Below are 20,190 nucleotides of genomic sequence, written 5' to 3'. Positions count from 1 at the left end.
GGTGTCGGAGGCAGGCTTTGGCTGGGATTCCTCAGCCGGGGTCCCTGCCTTCCACACCCCTGCACCGGCTGCATGCATGGCTGAGGCCGAAGCCTGTGAGCCCATAGAGGGGTGGGGTACTTCGTGTGCTGCCTGTCCTGCGAACAAGCAGCTCCCATTGGCCGAAAACTGGCCAACGGGAGCTGTAAGATTTTGCTGGGGGTGGGGACAGTGTGCAATGTCTTCCCCCCCCCCCCTCCCCCCCCCCCGCAGGCTCGCAGGATTCAGAGAGCTGCTCTGAGCACAAGCGAGAGCGGGGCAGGCAGGCAGCCTGGCGGAGGCTCCTGCGGGCCGGGTCTGGCCCACGGGCCGTATTTTGCCCACCCCTAGTTCTCACCCAGCTGGGGGCAAGGCCACGGGTTATAACGACCAGCAGGCGATGCCACGGCCACGCAGACACCTCTCTGGCGACAGGGCCTGGCCAGCCACCGGCAGACAAAGATTCTGCTTCCCGAGCGGGTCTCTGAACAGGCCGTCCAGTCTCTTGACAGCTGAGCCGGCCTTTGGTCCCACTGGGCTGCCGTGACCCCGCATCCTGGGGGTAAACATGCAGCTGCAGCTGGCCGGGCGGCCGCATTCCAGGCCGGCCGGATCGCAGTGCACCGGGCTGGTACTCGCCCCTGCGCTGATACGCTGGCACCAGAGGTCAGTGATGGGGAGGGAGATCGGGGGGTTGTTTATTCATTAACAGGCTAGATCTCTGCTGGACTCTTAGCTCGCGGAGGAGCTGGCGGCCATGGGCCCACGGAAGTTACCAGCCAGGACTGCCGGGTGCCGCCCCCAGCCAGCAAGCCACAGTGCGCTTGGCACATCCCTCCCTTAACGCTGTCGCTGCTGGGCCTGCCGCCCGGCTGAGCAACCAGCGAGCTGCGGGAGAGCCGAGAGCCTGCCTTGTGCGGCTTTACTCTGCTCCCAGGGAGAGCGGGGCCTTGCTCCCGACTGCCCCTGCGCCCTGCCGGGGTACTCCTGGGGGCTCTGACGGCAGATCCAGGCACCGGCTGGCAGCATGGAGGGGTTGACTTGACAGCCCTGCCGGGCTGGGGAGAGTTTCGGCAGCCGCAAGGCTTGGACTGCCGGGGAGACGGGTCAGCCTATGGCAGGGCTGTTGCAACCGGCTCACCCCTCGGAGGGCTCAGCCAAGGGGGAAGCGAAGCCATCAGCCTGGGTCAGCGCAGAGCCTCCGTGAGACCTTCCCTCCCCCCTTATCCTGCCTGGTCCCTGCGCCCTCTGCCTATTTTAACCCTTCGGATGCTGCACGCCAGCCCCTTTCCCCTCCCCTGGCGGCTGCCTCCCTGCGGAGCCCGTCAGCGACCCAGGTGCGAGGGAAGGGCCTTTGCCTGCACGCTCCGTGGGATCATTTCGGGGGGACAGGGGTGACTCAGGGCTATTAAAAGGCGACTTGTGCCTGACCTGCCCCAGTTTGGATAGGACAAAGTCCTCCCCCCCCCCCCCCCAGCCTGACCCAGGAGGTGCGGCCGACCCACGGGAGGGGAGGGGGAGCAGTGTGCAGATAGGACAGGGTGACTTGAAGGGGGTGTAACATTACGGCCTGCCCCTTTAAGGGCTCCGGGGCCAGCCTGCCCTCTTCAGCTACCAGACCCCGGCGGGAAAGGGCCAGGTACCTGCAAGCCACCGGCCAGGTGTGCCCGGGGAGGGCCACGGCTTTGGAGCTCCCAGGGGCTGGGCGCGGGCGACTGTCCTCGCGGCAGAGGAGGCCGCGCGAGGGGCTGAACCCGTTGGGGGGGGGCCCTGCTCTGCGGGGTGTTTGCCCAAGTTTTGTGTTGGAGTGAAGAGGAGCCAGCGTGTGAACTGGGGGCTGCCGCGTCCGCCTGGGGACCCCTCAAAGGGGCAGCTCCCACCCAACCAGTTTCCTTCCTGCCTCTGGCCCGAGGCGTTTTCTGCCCCCAATGGCGCCGCGCTTGCAGGGGGGCGTCTGGGGAAAGGGCAGGCCTGGGCCGGGCGAGGAGCTGGGCAGTGCCAGGTGGAGGCCATGGCGGTGTACACCTCTTCAGCATCCCATCTCCCCTGGCCCCTGCTCTCCCTTTCCCCCACGGCGCCTTCCTCCGCTCTGCCCCCAGAAGGAAGTGACCCCCCCCATCCATCTCCTCCCCCCTCTGTCTGGACGCCCAGAGCAGGAGCTGAGGGAGAGCGGCTCAGAATCTGGATCGTGTCCCTAGAGAGGCTGGTTCCAACGGTGACGGCATGGCTCCCCCCCCTCCATGCACCGTGCAGGCTGGTCCTCAGTAGCCCCCCCCATCCAGATCTTTGCACCCCCGTGGGGGCGTTTGCAGGCAGGGCTAAGTCTCCTGCGATGCCCAAAAGGGTGGAGGAAGAGACAGAAGCAGACAGGAATTCGAGCCAAATGCCTCTCTCACCAGATGGACAGGGTCCTAGCCCATATACAGCCCCGAGGGAGCCCCCAGCCCCACCTGAGACTGGCCCAGACCCGACGAGCCCCCGCCCGGGGAGCCTGCTGTCCCCATCTGACATTGGCACCGGAGCCTGGCTTGGATTCCCTCACTCAGAGCGCGTCCAACCAGGCCTCGCTGGCTCTCGCTGTCCCTCCCTCACCTCGCCTGCCTCTCCCCCCTCCTTTCTCTCCCTTTCTCCACAGTCCCCCCCCTTCCCCCTCTTGCCTGAGTCAGCTGCTGCCATTCAGAGGCCATGTGAGCCTGCACACACATGGCTCGCAGCACAGCACAGAGCTGTATTTTTAGCAGACGGTATCAAAAGCATAATTATGTCTGTTGTTTAAATGCAGCCTCTTTGTTGGCAGCGTGCAGAGCCTTCGGCTGGCTCCCAGGCTGTGCTACCGAGGAGGAGGGCTACGGGAAACCCAAGCCACGGCTGCTCTGAGGCTGCCCCCACCCAGGGGGGGCCAGGTGGCCCCGCTTAGACGTCCCCTCTCCAGGATCTGGGGCTACGGATCTGGGGCTGCCTTCTGTTCAGGTAAGTGTGAGAACTTAACTCCTTCTGCAGGACCAGCTGGTGGGGCAGGGGGCGGGGAGGAAGGATGAGCGAGTGACAACTCCCAAAAAGTTTCTTCCGGCAGCTAAGAAGTCCAAGCGCCCAGGCCAGGCGTGTGCCAGCTGTAGGTTCCTCAGAAGGACGTGGGCAGGGGACGAGGGGCGATGGAGAGACAGAGAGGAGGCTGTAGGGGTTTGTCCAAGAGGCGATGTGAGAGGCAGGCTGGTTTGGAGGGGGGTTTCTCGGCAGGGGGCAAGGTTGAAAGGTGGCGTGAGGGGGATGTGAGCGGAGGGTTGGTGGGTAAAGGCGTCTGTCTTCTGCCCTGGGAAGGGGAACCTACATTCCTCTTCCAGCCCCTTTTCTCCTGTCTGGGGATCCCTGTCCCCAAACACCACAAAAATACGCTCGCAGGAGGGCACCGGCCTGGGCAGCATGAGGGCTGTACCTATCGTCCTAAAAGCAAGAGCCTTCAGGGACCGGAATGAGGTTCCGCTTAGGTTCATGAGCCGCCTGGCTGGGAGATCCAGGAGACGGACGGGTTAGCTAGCTCTGTGGAGTCTGAAGAGTATGCATTCCTGCTGGGTCCCAGGCAGACTGGGACTGGGGAAACTGAAGGCTTTATTTTTTTTTTTTTAAAGTCTGTGTTTATAAAGCGCAGCTGGTGTAGCCGTGCAGCGGGACCGGTCTCTGGTGGTAGCGTTAATTCACAATGATATTGAATACTCTGAATTGCTACAGTCCACCCTTGCATCTCTCTAAGCCATGGGTTCCCAAACTGGGGGGCGTGCCCGCTTGGGGGGCGTGATGAAATTCGGGGGAGGGGCAAGGCTTTGCTGCTATTTTTTGGGGAAGAGGGCGTGAGGGTTTCTCAAAAATCAAAAAGTTTGGGAACCATGGCTCTAAGCGCTTTATAAAGTGTAACCCGCCAGCCTCCCCGTGCAGTCGGTCAGCCTGACTATCCTCATGTGACAAGCAGGAGAAACTGAGGCACCGCCCAGGGAAGTAACATGCCCCCGGGCCTGAGCAGTAGAGCTGGAAAGAGAACCCAAGGCATGTGATCTAGCCCCTAGGCACCACTCCCTTAGCAGGGCTGGGAACAGGAAGCAGGCATAGGGAAGCCACTACTCCTGCTCTTACCACTAGAGTCGCGCTTCACAATCTTTGCCCTGCTGGGGCCCTCTGGGGTGTCACTCCCATTTGGAAAGGCTGCAGTAATCATGGTCATAACCCCGTGGCACCGATTTCCAATTCTCCCCCACATCCTGTAGGGTAAACTGAGGCAGCCCTAAATGTGCCTCAGTTTACCTTACACACCCCGAGAGCCAGGCCCGTCCTGGCTGGAGATCTGGGCTTTGAAACACGCACTTCTAGAGTTGGGACGAGGACCCAGCACTCCGGATGCCCCATCCCTTGCTCTAACCACTACTCATCAGCACCCCTGGGGCCCAGTTGCCCATGTGGCCTTCTTCCTAATGCTCTCTAGGGGACGGCCTCTGGACTGGACGGCGTCCCAGGGACAGGCGATCAGGGGTGACTGTCAGAGGGGAGGGGAGGCCCGTGGCTCCCCAGCACCACCCCTCTCCCTCAACATGCTCCTATGGCAGAAAGGCTCGGCGTGAGCTCAGGAAGCTGCCTCAGTGGCTGTTCCCTGTTGGACATGAGTTTCAGCGCTGCTTGTGATTCCAACCAGGGCTCGGCATAAGGCCCGGCGGGGGCCGTTTCTGTTTCTGACAGGCTTTTGCTATCCCCGAAGAGGGGCTGTGGAGGGGCAGAAAGGTCTGATCTGGATGGGGGGAAACGCTGCAAGAAATCCAGAGCGGATAGCAGTCGATGGCTGGAGGAAAAGTCACCCAGGGAACACTAGCCATGAACTGTGTCCGAGAGTCCACCCTGAGACCCCATACTCTGGGAGGAGCTTAGAATCATAGACTCAGAGAACACTAGAACGGGAAGGGACCTCGAGAAGTCATCAAGTCCAGTCCCCGGCCCTCACGGCAGGACCAAGCACCAGCTAGATCAGGGCTACTCAACTTTGGAAGCCCCGGGGGCCACAGTGATACTGACAGCGCATGACGAGGGCTGCAACTTAAGTCTGGTTGCATAGACATGCAAATATAGATGCAAATCAATGCAAATAGCTTCTTTCACACTGACGGGCATGAAAACAAAGACGTAGTCAAGACAGCACCACACGCAGGCCCCGTTTAAGTCAGTTCTGCTGATATTATTAAAATGCAACATGGACCTGATTTCCACCCGTAGGACAGCACTTTTAATGAGCAATGACAGTCCAGGAATGGAACTACTAAAACACATCGCCACAGAAAACCGTTCTATTGATGCTTTTTTGTCTTGGCTCCCACCCGCGGGCCATGTGGTGAGCCCCTGTGTAAACCCAAACTGCACTGCGGGCTGCAAACAAACGGGCCGTGGGCCGCGTGTTGAGTAGCCCTGATCCAGATCATCCCTGGCAGGTGTCTGTCCAACCCGCTCTGAAATATCTCCGGTGATGGAGATTCCACAACCCCCCGGCAATTTATTCCAGTGTTTGACCACCCTGACCGGCAGGAAGTTTTTCCTAATGTCCAACCTAAACCTCCCCCGCTGCAATTTAAACCCCTTGCTTCTTGTCCTGTCCTCAGAGGCCAAGGAGAACAATTCCCCCCCCCCCTTCATAACACCCTTTTAGGTTCCAGAAAACTGCTACCATGTCCCGTCTCGGTCTCCTCTTTTCCAAGCTCAGCATCTCCCATGCACGGATGGAGCTGAGCTGTGGAATTCAGTCCCACTCTGATGGGGAAGATAAATGCTCAGGGCCGTGGCCACCCAGGGGCTTGGCTTACTGGTGTTTAACCTTGTCTGCATGTGAGAGCTCGGTACAGCAGAGAGCCGGGCACCTGGATAGGAAATGAGGGCTTCCCTGCTGGTAGCGCAGGCAGATAATGAATCCCTGGTGAGAAATGATGCCTGTGTCCATCTGTCTAATCACCGTACACGCTACCTTTCGCTGTAGGTTCTCGTCCTTCTGTCCGTCTGCCGGGGGTCTGACCCCAGGTGCTCCTGCTTTCTCTCTGAGGTTCCACGCCGCCCGAGGGAGAGCTGTGAGCACCTCTGTCCCTTTAGCTCCCCTGGCTCAGCCCCACAAGGCTTGGAGTCCTGACCCTTTCCCCACAGGATCTCTCTGAATTTCTCTCCCTCTCTGGCTGGAAGCCGGCCACATGCCCCACACGAGGCGTCACGCCAGAGACAGCAATGGCATGTTGGCATGAAACTGACGTTGCCGTTCGCCTGCTTTGGAACCCGGATATAAACCAGCTGCTAATTGGTTTCAGCTGATGCCAAGAGGGGCAGAGGGGGGGTGACATAGTTAGGATCTGAACGCACGCAACAGGCAGGCAATTAGCGTGGATCAGAGCTTGCCTGTGCTAGGAGCTGTTCTGATCTCCCTCCCGGCCAGCCCTCTGCTACATACAGGTGCTAATTGGCCCCAGTGTTGACTCTCTGAGCAAGGAGGCCAAGGAATAAATACACCATGGAGCAAATTCTCTGCCCTGCACCCCAATGGGAGTCCTATAGGGCCGCACGCAGCATTTGGGGGAAGAGGCATTTCTTGATGCTGCTTCACTAAAGGCTCCCCAGGGCTGTCTCCTCCCAGTGGGACGTGGATTGAGACCCAGCAACTCGGTACACAGAGGGGTGGCTAAAAAAAACAAATGACATTTTACCCTGTGCTGGACTGGAAGCTATCACCTGGTGCTCCAAGCAGGGCAGCAATGGCATTTTTTCCATTTCATGGGAAATGCCACCACTGAGGATTTTTCCCATTCTGGAATGAAATGAAAATTTAAAAAAAAAAATTCCCAATGAACATTTGCTTTGTGTGACTCAAAATGTTTCATTCCCGTTTTGACTTTTTTAAACCAAAACAAAAACCAGAAAACAAAACGTCCTGTTGTATTTGGATCATGAACTTTCTTCACAAAGTGAAACAAAACCCCGATGCCGAAATGCCCTCCAATGGAACGCTCTGTTGCATTTGATTGCCCTCTGGGCGAAATGTGGGAACAGACCCCCTGCCCCGTGAAAAGTTTCATTTCCCACAAACCCGCCTGCCTCTCCCGACGGGATCAACCCCCCAGGAAAGGAAAGGCTGCCTAGTGCTGGGAACCAGGAGAGACCGGCCCTGTGGTTGGGTGACGGTTCCCAGTGCCCTTCAGAGCCCAGAAGTAAATGGGTTGTGGATCGGGACGTGTGGGGCAAATCCCCAAAGCAGAGGACTTCACTCCCACTGCCGGGAGACAAAGCCAGAGAAAACGGCAGCCGTTCTGTGCCCTCTAGCAACCGGCCCATAGTGGCAGTTGGTGGCTGGTTTTTTTCCATGGAGAAAGGCAGGAGCTGGCTGGGATCAATGTTTCCTCTAATCTTTTCCATCCATGTGCAGAATAAATGTTGTTACGTGCACCGAGGCCTGTGTGAATGTGCACCACCAGTAGGGACAAAAACTGATCAGCTGGGCAGCACTGGACTCTCTCCTGCGTGGCGCCCAAGCGCTCAGCTTACAGGGAACATTGGCTGGGAGGCTGACTTTTCCCAGGTTGATGCCTTGGGGATTTGCAATTGTGACCTAGCTGGTCACTGGCGTGGGGCAGAAAAGGAGCCAGCCTGGGGATTGCTGGCAGGATACCCCCACGGGGCAGGTGCAGCTCCGTCGCTGCTCTCCTGTAAGTCTTGAGCATCTTCCTCTGCCCCGGGCCGGGAGCGGGGCTGACCGGCAAGCCCGGAGTTAAAGGAAGGGGGATGTGCCTGGTGGAGGCGTCCCCTGGCCCAGCTGGGGTCGCAGAGCGCAAGGGCACACGGCAGTCTCTGGAGACCTGCCATTGATTTCCCAGTGGGCTGGCAACCTCCAGCGAGGGAAACAGCCCAGGGCTCGTGGCTGGCCAAGCTCCACCCGTGGCCCTGGCTGGCTTTCTAAGCCCTCCATCCCCAGGGGAACTTTTAATTGCATCAAAGTATTGGAGCCCAGTTAATGCTACTTAGCTCCATAAACAGGAGTCCCCCGCTGGGCAGGGGCAAGGGAGGGACATGCTCACCGGGGACGGGCTGTTGGAGAAGGGCATTTCATTGCCCCTCCCTTTCCCACCGCGCTGCCCTGGGGCTCAGAGGAAGGGCGCCCCGGAATCTCGCCCGAGTGGCGCCCTTCTCGAGCACCCGGGGCGCATCCTGCTTCTGCTGGGATGCTGCAGGTCGTCTGCCACCCTCCCCCCATTCCTGGAGCCCCCTTTTTCCTCTCTGCCGTGGCGCGTGGCTCCACCACGGGGCTGGGATTCTGTGGTTAGAATGCGCTAGAGACTCCAGACTGGGGGACTCAGACCATGAGGGAGGAGGGGTCTGCCTGGTGGGAGGGAACCAGGGAAAGGAAAGGGGTCCCAGCTGTGTCCTAGGGAGCCGTGTGTCCCGGGAAAGCCCTTGCTGGCCCTGCCCTGGGCCCTCTCCTGGCTCTGCAGAGCCCCGTCTCCCCACCGCGCAGCATGGGGGTTGCAGTGCCCGGGGATGCCCGTGGCAGGAGCCCGTGCTTTGGAAACTCCCGCAGATACCCTGGCGCCGCGCGCACGGCCGAGGGGCCGACGGGTGGTAGACAGGTGGGCGGGTCTCCTTGCCTGGCATGGGGGAGGCGGGCAGGGATTTAGGCAGGAGATAATTGCTGCTGGGACGTGGCTCGTAAGGCCCGTGGAGCTGGTGTGGGCAGTGATGGAGGCAGGGGGGCACCTGGAACACGAGGGGGGGAGCCTGCCCCTTTCCCAAGTGCTTGGCTCACCACACTTGGCGCTGGCTTTTGGGAACCGGGGCGGAGCAAGAAACTGGAGGCGGGGGGAGCTGCGGTAGCCGAGGGCCCTTGGCGCGGGCAGTGTCTGCTGGCCCAGAGGAGGCGGTGAGCGTGTCCTACCGGCCTGGGGGCGGGGTCACAAAAGGGTGACTTGGCTGTTAATAGGTGCTAACCTAATGAAACTCGTTCCTTTTGGTGCCTTTACCTTCTGTGTCTCTGCCTTTATCCATGCTCATCCCTTTAAGTGAGGCAAAGTTTCTGATTGGACTCATCCCTTTAAGAGGCACTATGCCTTTAACCAAGCTCATCCCTTTAAGAGGCACCATCCCTTTAAAAGGCATCAGGCTCATCCCTTTAAGAGGCACCAGGTTCATCTCTTTAACAGGCACCATCCCTTTAAGAGGCACCGGGTTCATCCCTTTAAGAGGCACCATCCCTTTAAGAGGCACTATCCCTTTAAGAGGCTACTGAACACCTGATTCTAGCAGGGTTTTTGTGACTTATCAGTTGCTTCCTATGAAAACAAATCACACTGTCCTTCTCATCTCAGCCCCATCTGCTGTCCGTCCCTCTGTTCTTGTGCTGATCCGCGACTGGGTGTCTCTTGCAACTTGGGGCCTCTTGGCCAGATGTAGAGGAAAAGGGTGGGGGGGCGGGGGTACAGAAATAGCCATCCATCTCCCTACAGAAAGGGATGAATGTGGAACTGGCCAGGGATTCCAGGACTCCTGTGCCCTCTTGGAGGAGAACATGAACTATTGGAGCCAGGCCTGTGTGTGTGTGTGGGTGTGGGTGTGGGTGTGTGGGTGCGCGCAAAGGGTGTGAAAGCACCCCCCACGGTCCCCCAAGTAAGCATGTTCCAGCCAGCCAGGAGAAGTCTGGGTCTGATTTCCCCGCTTACCTGGGGGACCATGGAGGGTCCATTCACACCCTTGCAGTCCATATTGACAAAAAAAAGCACATACACACCAGACATTCCTGCGTACGGGCCAGGGAGTGGCAGGCAACCTGTAGCCCACTGGGGTTCTCTGTGTGGCACTTTGTGTACTGTTGCCCACGCGCAGGGTGGTCAGAACACACGGGTTTCTGTCTGCGTCGGGTTTTTTCCTAAGGGTGTGACAAAAGAGACCCACACGTAAAGCCAGGGCAGGTGAAGGGGGATGCGTGCAGATGGCACACGACCTTGCGAGAGCCGCGTGGATCCTCTGCGTCCAATCAGCGCGCTGCTATGGTTCTGTCGGCCTAATCTGCACGTTCTAGGGACGCCGGCGCCGTGAGCAGAACCGCCCGATCCCAGGACAGCATCTTGGAGGCGACCATGGTACAGCCCACGGAGATGAAGGAAGGGGGGACTCATGCAGCCCACTCCCTGAGCTGTTGGTTAGAACGGGAGGGCGGGACACTGTGCACAGGACGTGTGGTTTTGTTCTCAGTGCTGTGAGGGAGTGACTTTCCATGGTTAGTTTGGTGACACTGGGTGCCAGGACTGTCGAATTCCCTTCTCAGTTTGCAAGGGGGTGTCGCCTCTTGGTTAGGGTGGAGGCATTAGGGGTCAGGAGCCCAAGTTCTGTTCCTAATTCTGCCACCGACTCGCCATGTGGCCTTTGGCACGTCCCTTCATCGCCCCATCCCGATTTCCCCATCGGTAAAAGGAGGATCATGACGCTTCCCAGGGTGCTGGGAAGACAAACCCATCAAGGTTGCATCAGTGTTACCCATCTGCTTTGTCCCTGTGCCATCCTCAACCCACCGCCCCACGTTCTCCCCCCCCTGCAGCTCCGGCGGTGGGAGCCTCCTTGTGCGGCTCCCAGTCAGCAGCTGTCCAGGGCGAGCGAGCTGTGCCATCAGCCAGAACTGAAGGGGAGTGAAGCTGCCAGAGCAGTTGGGCTGTGGCCCTAATTCCCAGAAAGCTACTCGTGTGGGAGTGGATGTCCTCCCATGCCCTCCGCTCCGCTGCAGCGCTTAGACTCCTGGAGGTTTGACGTTTTCAAGCACCGGGCGCAGATTAGCAAGCGCTTTCCTCTCCCGCCTCAGCTGGTGTTCAGAGGGAGACGGGGAGGGAGGTCCCTTTTCCTCTTCCTCCTGCCCTTCCTCTCCCTGCCCCCTTCATCTTCATCACCTCCATAGCCTCAGGTAGGTCCATGCTGGGCTGATTTCCAAGGTGAGGGTGTGGGTTTGGCTTTCTGGCAGGGATCTGCTCACGGGGTGTTTGGAAAAATTAAGCAAAAGGAAGGGAGAGGGAGGGGGAATCGTACGGAGAGAGAAAATGAAGGCGCCGTGAGCAAGAGTGCCCTGGACAAGGCGCTCGGGCAGTAAGTGAGCTGGATGTGCTGGGGGGCAGAGGGGGAGGGGGGGAATCTCTGGTGAGGACACAGAGGCGGGGGAGAGACTGACCTAAGAGACGAGCTGCTGCTGAGATGATGTTCTCTAGGTCTGGCCCCAAAGTGCCGGGGCAGGGGGGGCTGTGCTGGGGGGGGACAGACATGCACCTCTCCTCTGCAGAGCCAAGTTTGGAGTGCAAGGGGGGCCCGTCGATCCCGGGGGGGGGGGAGGTGATGCTGGAGGGGGATGTGGTGGGTCGGTTCAGGTCAAGCCAGGCTCAGTGGCTACTTCATCCTTCCCAGGCGTCTCTAATGAGCGTGCTGTAATAACGAGCCCGCCTTTTGCATTAGAAGCGTCAGGGTCAGAGATGGGCACGAGGGCTGGATTTTCCCTTTCCCTCCCCCACACCTGGTTCCTCCTTTCTACGGTCCGCTCCCCAAAGCGCAGCCTGGAAGCAGCAGCGCCCGGGCAGGTTAGCGGCCCTGGCATCCCTCATCCGTGCCAGGAGGGCGTTTCCTGCCGGACAGTGCCAGCTCACCTTTGCAACTCACCACTGTCGTGCAGCGTGCGAGCCCCGACCCTGCACACGCCCCGTGTTCGTGCCAAGGGGTGAGGCAGGCCGGGGTCACAGAGGTGTCTCATTTGGGAGCTGGCCTAGTCCCTGTGCAGCTACAATGCCAGTCACTAGGTCGTCTCTGCCTGTTCCCTGCGTACTCTGGTTTGCATGGGCCCAATTCAGCCCCGGAGCAGGGGGCCCAGCGCCCGTGACTGTCGCAAGGGCTAGGCCTGCTCACCCAGGGAGGGGCTGGACCCTCTCGGTCTCTGCTTCCGAGAAGCTGCCCCGCCCATGAGAACAAAACCTTCCCACTTGCTGCCTCCCGCTCAGCAACCCCCAGAGGCTTGGCAGAACTGAGGCCCAGGGCAAGGCTGTTCACAGCCAACCCCACGCCCCCAGGCAGGGCCCACTTGCGCGTTCCTGGTCAGATCCTGAGTGGCTTTGGACTGTGACGCCACGTGGGGGTTCCCCCAGATCCTGCACCCCGTCTGCAGCAAGAACAGTCTCCGCCAGCCAGAGAATCGAGGGTTTACTGCTCCTCCAGGATACGGCACAGCACAGACGTGATGTGGCTGCAGGAGTCAGGGCCAGGAAGCCTCAGATCCCTTGAGTTAAGGGGGGGTCCATCACCCCCCTCGACCTCCAGCTCTCAGGTTAGGCTCACGCCCTCCTGTTTCCCAGCCAGCAACTGATCCTCCCAAACCTCCTGTTGTCTCTCCCCTGGGAATCCCCTGTTATCAGCTCGGGCTGAGCCCATGTGTCTGGGTTAATACACATGTGGGTGAGTCAGTGGGGTTCACACGTCACAGCGCAGGGGGACCCTGGGTTACAGAGCAGACAGCCCCCCCCACTGCGCCACAAATGGAGACACCTCTGGGCAGGTGACCCTCCTGGGCTCCCCGTGGGTTTGCTGGAGACCCGCTGTGTGCAGGAGGTGGAAGGGACCCCGCTGGGGCTGGCCCGGGTGGTGTTCAGAAGGATTTGCTGGTGATTTGGCTCTGAGCCGCGGGTTGGCTTTTCCCTCCTCGGAGGGTGGGAACGTGTGGGCGGGGCTCGCCTCGGGGGATAGTTAGTGGAGGGCATGTTCTTCCCTGATGCAAACGGGAACTCTGCTTACGCCAACGGCAGAGGTGCCCAGATAGACCGAGGAGAAATCTGGTCTGGTTCCCGCCCGCCTCTTGGAACCCCCCGTGCTGTATGGCTGGGGGGTAGGATACCCTGGGGAGGCGGCGCTGTGTTTCCAACGGGCCGTCGAGGAACGGAGACATGGGACCCTGCTAAGTTTCCTAAGGAGCAGCCCCGAGGCGAGGCGCTGCCATCCGAATCCCAACGTGTGTGGTGGGAAAGTCGATGGTCAGGTGCGACGGTGGAGGTGGCCTTCCGCAGTCAGCTGTGCCCGTGGCCCCATTACATCAGAACGGCCAGACTGGGTCAGACTAACGATCCATCCAGCCCAGTGTCCTGTCTGCTGACAGTGGCCAATGCCCCCGAGGGAGGGAACAGGACAGGGGATCACCAAGTAATTCCCTCCCCTGTCCCCTACCTCCAGCCTCTGACAAACAGCAGCTAGGGACACCATTCCTGCCCATCCTGGCTAATACGTATTGATGGACCTATCCTCCATGAATTGATCTAGTTCTTTCTGGAACCCTGTTAAAGTCCTGGTCTTCACAACATCCTCTGGCAAGGAGTTCCACAGGTTGACTGTGCGCTGTGTGACACCCAGACAGACCCTAGTGCCCAGCAAGTGAGTGGGGAATCTAGTACCCAAGGGAGCCTCTTCCATACCCCAGCCATGTGGCCTTGGGGAGAACACTGCAGAGAGGAGTGAGCCAACGTTTCCGGTTGCAGAAGCTGCCCAAGCCAGGACCTCTGGACGTCCAGAGAACGTGCCCGTGTTTCGGCTGGATTCCTTCCGCTCTGTGGTCATGGGCATCCCATCCCTTCCTCTCAGCCTTACCCCACATCTGCTCCTCATCCGCTTGTCTCCCTGCCCTTCCCCTAGAGCGGCTCTCCTCCTAACTCACCCCCACCCCCCCCCAACACTGTGGCCGTTTGCTGCCATCACGTTCACGCTGCATGTGGGCTCTTCCCCTTCCCCCATGCAGACTCCGTCCTGTCCGGTCGTTTGTAAGCTGGGCTCGTCTGTGTCTGTGCTTGGCAGGATGGGGGCTCATTTTTCTGTGGTTCTTTGGCACCTGTCGTAGGACAGTCCATTTTTTAACCAGGTCCCTGGTGGTGTTCGGGCTTGCATGGCTCTCAAGATCTCATTTCCCCTCCCCACCTGGTTTTGTCCCCGCCGACAAACCCTGCAGAGCCTGGGGAATTGGCACTGGAGGTGTGGAGCCCTGTCGCAACCCCTCCTCCATCCTGCCCTCGTCCCACCTTTCCGGGAGAACCGAACTCCCTGGAGCCAGGCGTGTGACTGGAGGGAGAGCGGAGAGAGTGAGAGAACGTCTCCCTTGCCATCTTGCCCTCCAAAGAAGGAGGCATCGATGCCTCCAGCCGGTACCTGCTGCTCTCCCTGGTCTCTGGCCTTCCCTTTTGCTGGGCTCGTGACTCTGGGAGCAACAAGAACCACAAGGGCCAGGCCACGGGGCCGTAAGGGCAGGCCTGCTGGCAGATAGTCGCTGAGTCGTGGCTTGTCTTCACCAAACGCACGTCCACGCGCATCCACCGCACCGCTGCGTGGTCAGAGACTCGGAGCGCCTCCTGGCACGGCCTCTCCTGCAGCTCTGAGGGCGTGGGGGGCCCCTGCAGCTCTGAGGGTGTGTGTGGGGGGCCCTTGCAGCTCCGAGGGCGTGGGGGGGGCCCTGCAGCTCTGAGGGCGTGAGGGGGAGGACTTGCAGCTCCGAGGGCATGGGGGGGCCTTGCAGCTCCGAAGGCGTGGGGGGGGGGGGACCATGCAGCTCTGAGGGCATGGGGGGGCCTTGCAGCTCTGAAGGCGTGGGGGGGGGACTGCAGCTCTGAGGGCATGGGGGGACCATGCAGCTCTGAGGGCGTGAGGGGGATGGGGCACTGCAGCTCCGATGGCGTGGGGGGCGCTGCAGCTCTGACTGTGTGTGTGGGGGGGGGGTGCGGTGCACTGGTGAGTGCAGGCCTGGGGCAAGAAAGTTGGTGGGGAAGGAATCCAAGATTATCTGGCTCCAACTCTTTGCTCAGTCATCAAAGGGCTTGGCCGAGGGGCCATGAGCGTCAGCGTCTTGTCCTTCCTGGCAGGGGGCTGGTGATCATTTTTTGTTTTCATCCCTTTTCTGTTGGGTCTGAGTCACTGTATTTGTTTCACCCTTCGTCGGGGACAGCTCAGCCTCCGGGAGGTAGGGCCGCCTGCTGCGGGCCCGCGTCCAAAGGCAGGCCCAAGCCGGGTCCGACATACCCCCCAGGCATGCGCGCTACCCAGCCAGCAAACGCGCGTGTGCCGCGGCATGTCCGTGCGGGTGCCCGCACCGGGCCTGACGCAGACACGCAGGTACACAAGGTGCCCCTGTGCATGGCAGGACACACATGGGCAGGCACGCCGCTGGGTACACAGTGTCCTGCAGACCCAGACTGGCCCACGTGGGTACCTCCTGCCGTGTGTCTGCGTGCAAATATTGGGCACGTGCGTGCGGTTTCTCGCGTCTTATTTATTCACGTGCTTGGTGCGCGTGATGTGCTGGGAGGTTCTGCGGGCGCAAAATACAACAGGTTGCGGGCCGAATCGCTTTACAGTCTCAGTGGGAATCCAGAGTGAGGCCGGTAGAGCGGTCCCGGTTCTTGACCTGACGGACGTGCACACGCCTGCCTGGACCCGTGAAGAGCTGGGCTGCTTATTTCATACCAAGAGGTTTTTCTCCTCTTTCCCGAGGATGCACTGGAGTGCTGGGGGTGTAGCGAGGGGAGGTGGGTTTTGGTTACGGGGTGTGGGTTATGCCTGCGTTGCGAGAAGGCCGGTTGGCAATACCCGCTGGGTATGTTGCTAGGGGGTGCACAGCCATTTGGGGCACGGCTAGGGGATGGCGATGGTCCTTTCGGAGCATTGCTAGCTAATTTGTGCGGATCTGAGGACAGGTGGTTGCTATGGGAACTGGATTGAGTTCCCCTCTTGCTCTCGCCCCCTTAGATGCTCCGTGGCCCCGTGCGAGGCCCAGAACCCCCCTTCCCGCCGGCCTCCCCTCCTTCCCCAGCGCTCTGGGCCCGAGCCCCGATTCAGGAAGGGTTAACAATAATGTTGCTCCTCACACACTAGGCCAGACCACACAGCAGCTGCGGAGCTTTGAGGAGGCGGCCGTGGCCTGATGTTAATCACGCTGCTCAGCCCACGGCCGTGTCCTCCCGTCACCCCCCCCAGAGTGCTGTTTGCCAAAGGCCTCCCCTGCACCTCGGGACGTCCAGGCTGTGGGTGAGAGAGAACTTTCCCCCAGGGGTGACGGCGCAGAGGAGGCGGAGGAGATGGGGGGGCGTGTAGAGGCTTGGCTGTCATGTTTATATAACGTATTGGGGGGGGAAGGAGAGGAACCCCCCCCACTTACATAAACTCAACAGTAACTCTCACAGCGAGTCTGACACGATTTCCTGTCCGATACGCTGAGCTCCGGGCACTTCCGTGTGTGTGTGGAGCAGACAACCGCAGCCTTGTCTGCGCCCAGGGTTTCCAAAAAAATACCGGACAAAAATTTGTCAAGAAAAAAAAAACAACAACACCGGGGAGTAACCAGGGAGACCTCAGGGTGCGGGGGGAGGGAGGATTCGGGAGGTCGGGCCAAAATGCAGTCGCAGCCCCTTAATTGCCGCATGTCCCAAGCAGGCTTCCATCGGGCACCGAGCCGGGCCCGGGAAAAGCAGAAAAACGTAATTTGAAAATACCGGACATTTATATGTCTGGTATTTTCTCAATTTGCTTACTGGACACAACGTCCAAATACCGGACTGTCTGGTTCAATACGGGACCCCTGGCAGCCCTAGGACCGCTCCGCCTGGAGAGGGAAGGTCCCCACGATGCTTTCTGGACGCGCTGGGGTTTGCGCTGGGCTTCTGTATTCCCTGCTGCTCGAGAGGCTTCCCAACAGTAACTGCTACGCTCCCACCCAGAAGTAGCTGCCTTTTCCCAGCCCCTTCTGTCCAGAGGAGCAAAGAGCTACGGTTTCCTGCGGCAAGAGAGGCCCGAAAGAAACACCAGAGATTTATTATGATTCTGTCTTAGCATGAGCCGCAAGTATGGGCGTGTGTTCCTGGTGCCTGTGTGAATATTTGTCAAAGTTCAGGCGTATGGCAGTGCTCATGGGAATAAACGCTGTGTGTGTGAGAGAGAAACGATGCGTTTATAAGATGCGTATGTGTTATGTGCACGTCCCTCTACCTGTGTGTGAGTGGGCCTGCGTGTTTGTATGTACATATGCCTGGGTGACCGTGCCTGGGTGTGGGGATTTCTCGTGTGCGTGTGTGTACACACGGATGTCTCTGCATGGGCAGGTTGGCGGGTGCTGTGTTGCGCCTGGAGGGTTGTACTAGGCACTGCACAAACACAGCACAAAAAGGCCAGATGGTGGCTGTGTATCGATACAGGCACAGCCGCTTGTGCACGGCCGCACAGTGTGTAGAGGGGTGTGAATGGCAAAAAGGGCCAGGAAAACATTTCATGCATTGGACTGGCTGTGATGTTTCCTTCTTCTGTACTCCCACGCATCCGCTAGCCCTCCCTGCACTTTCCTTGGCACGGGGGCAGATGATGCCTCTTAAGACACCCTTCATAACTGTCTCATGGTCTTGATTAAAAATCCCGAGCTGCCAGAATCTCCTTTAAAACCACACGCTTTCTTTCCGTCCCAATAGTATGGTGAGATGCTAAGGTTTGGTGCATGGCAGCTCCGTTCTTGTAAGAGGAAGCCCTGCTACCCGACTAGAAGGCACTTTGAGGGTGGAGGGGGTGAAGTTTTCCTCTTGGCGGTGTTGGATTTGGGGTGCTTCAGGAAAGGAACGGCATGGAGGGGATGGGAGCAAAGGATCTTGGTTTAATGGGATACAGACAAGGACTGGGCAAAACCAAAGGCAGGCGTGGGGGTTTGCAAAGCGTTACGGGCTGCAAAATGAAAGGTCGTATGGGGGGGGGCTCATTTCCAGGTCCCGTTTAACGTCACCCTAGTTCTCCAGGAAAGCGGGTTTGGTCATTCCAGGTTCTGCCCAGCTTGCTGGAGATGGGGGGATGCTGGAATTGGGGTGCACACCACAGCACATGTGACCGCACCCCATTTGCTGGGGACCCCATTAGGGGAAAATTCTTTATTCTTGGAGAGCGAGCTTCTCTTGAATCCCACACCATACCCCCAGTCCAAACACAGGGCTGCAGTTTGTCAATTTGCTTTGTCTTTATAATAGGGCTGCTCCAAACCCAAGATTCCCCTACCCCGAAGTGTGCAGGGAGGAACGGGGTGGCAGGGGTGTTGCGGAGATGCAGCCCTGGAGGTTTTTAAGAACAGGTTGTTACAAACCCCTGCCACCCCGTTCCTCGGTTAGCTTAGTCCTGCCACCCATGGGGCTCGGTTAGCTTAGTCCTGTCTCAGCTGGGGGCAGGGGCGGGCAATGTAGCCTCTTAAGGTCACCAGCCCCGTGGCCGTGTGACCATTGCGGTTTGGGCCTGTTTCTTGCTCCATGCGGCGGGCCAAAGGGCCAATGGCTTGCCAACCACGCGGGGAATCTGGGAGCAAACCCGCATGAGCTTCTGCGGGAAAAGGCCCGAGAGAAACTTGCAGGTTCCGCTGAATGCGGCTGGCACCGAAATGGCTGGGGGGCAGGGCGATGAACTCGGATCCGAACCTGTCCCCACCCACGTGGGTTTCTAGGGAAGGGAGTGTGGGACGAAGGCCCCGTTGGGATTAGAAGAGCCGGTCTCCTGTCTGCCCCCTGTATCCCGAGGGAGAGCAGGCCGCGGGCGTTGGAAGGGGAGAGTTTTGGTGCTGACGAACGACAGGGTTTTACAAGGGATGTGGAATCTTCCCCGTCCCACGGTTCCCGTGGTCATTCCCACACCCTGTCCTTCAACGTCCCCTTTCATCCTAGCCCGGCCTCCTCCCCCCGACCCGCCTGTGCCCCCCCGTGCGAGCTCGAGCATCCCGGCCCTTCCCCCTTCTGCACCCGGCGCCCACGATGCCCTTTCCCCCCCGTTCTGGGGTGGCGGCGCTCGGCTGTGCTGACGGCGAGGCTCTCGGGTTCCGCTTTGCCCACGGCAGGGTGTGGCCTCCGGAAGGCGAGATCTGGCCCAGCCCGCTTCTCTCATCAGGAGCCAACACCTGGGAGCTGAGCCGGGCGGCTGGGGCTGGGAAGAAAAGGAGCTTTCACGGTGAGTAACCGAGCACGCCTGCCCCAGGTTGGCACCGAGGCCAGGTGCACGCCATGCCGACGCGGCCTTGGCCGGCGCTCCCAGAGGCAGGGAGGAGCACCCTGCCGTTTGCTCCGGCGTCCCCTCATTAGTCGGGATGAGTAATTGGAGGAGGAGTCTTTTCTGGGACGGCGCCCTCAGAGGCTCCGAGCTCCCTTCTCTGCAGGTGGCTGGAGTTCGGGGAGCAGCGCTCCTCACACCGCTCCTCTCTTGGCCAGGAGATCTGGATGGCCCTTGGGCACGAGGGAGTCCTCTCTCTCTTCCACCGGTGCCTTCGCAGGACTTTCCCTAGAGCAGCTCCTTCCCCATAGCTCACCACTCCAGAACACGCTCGGTGAGACACTTTATCAAAGGACGCTTGGAAGGAACAACACGGAGAGTCCAAAACTAATGGATCAAGAAATCCAGCTCCAGAATTCAGAGAAGAACCTCCAAGGAGCGCTCCGGGTAGCTTTCTGCCTGCTTCAAATCCCGGAGCCAGACCCTTTCAGTCAGAGGCCCTAGAAGGTCCCCGTTCGTCTTGCTTCTCGAGGACACCAACCTTGGCGTCGGTCTGTATTGTGACGCCACGGAGCACCAAGCCCTGGCTTCCGGATCGGTGGAAACGGCAGCCGGTCCATCGCGGAGCACCACGTCCTGCCCCCTGGGATATGACCAAGGTGGGAACGATCGTGCCTGGCGCGCTCTAAAGGGGTCAGCCCAGGTGATTCCTAGCGCCGATAGGCGGGACGGGGCGGGCGACGGAGCCGTTTTGCGTTTAGATTCGGGGTTCAGAGGAACGCTGTAGGGCTGGTGCTTTGGTGGGCTCTGTTTCTGCTCTCCCAGCCGGCCGGGACCGGGCTCCGGGCAGGGCTGCGGGGTGTCCTGGGGGTCACTGTGCGCTGAGCGAGAGTCCAGGCTGAACCATGACCAAAGTCGGCTCTTGGCCCAGGTGAGGTCGGGGGTGGGGGCAGAAGATGGGGGGAGGTTGCTCGGCACCTGTGTGGCGCACACCTGTCCTGCCGCTGACCGGGGCTCAGCCCAGGACTGCAGCCACCGTGTAAACTCTGCGGGGCAGGCTCGGCTGAGGGAGAGACTCTGCCCACGCTGACGCGGGGCCCAGCAAACAGGGCGGTGAAATGGATTCTG

General features: G+C 59.8%; 1 protein-coding gene across 6 annotated transcripts in view; it reads left to right on the top strand.

Annotated features, from left to right (window-relative positions):
• The first annotated feature begins 816 nt into the window (after nucleotides 1-816).
• The window catches only part of HR (HR lysine demethylase and nuclear receptor corepressor), a 54,082-nt gene continuing 34,708 nt past the window's right edge, over nucleotides 817-20,190 (top strand). The window contains exons 1-2 of one of the 6 annotated variants that reach the window (XM_089773745.1): nucleotides 817-1,204; nucleotides 2,816-2,988. The gene's annotated coding sequence lies outside the window, so the exon portion shown is untranslated. Of the gene's footprint in view, nucleotides 1,205-1,661; nucleotides 1,680-2,669; nucleotides 2,989-10,826; nucleotides 10,964-19,205; nucleotides 19,722-20,190 lie in introns of those variants that run through there. The other 5 variants (XM_089773744.1, XM_089773746.1, XM_089773749.1 and 2 more) reach the window with 5 other exon arrangements.

Source organism: Pelodiscus sinensis, chromosome 28 (assembly GCF_052426305.1).
Source record: "Pelodiscus sinensis isolate ZL-2025 chromosome 28, ASM5242630v1, whole genome shotgun sequence".
Lineage (NCBI taxonomy): Eukaryota > Metazoa > Chordata > Testudines > Trionychidae > Pelodiscus > Pelodiscus sinensis.
This window is presented reverse-complemented; position numbering and strand designations above follow the sequence as displayed.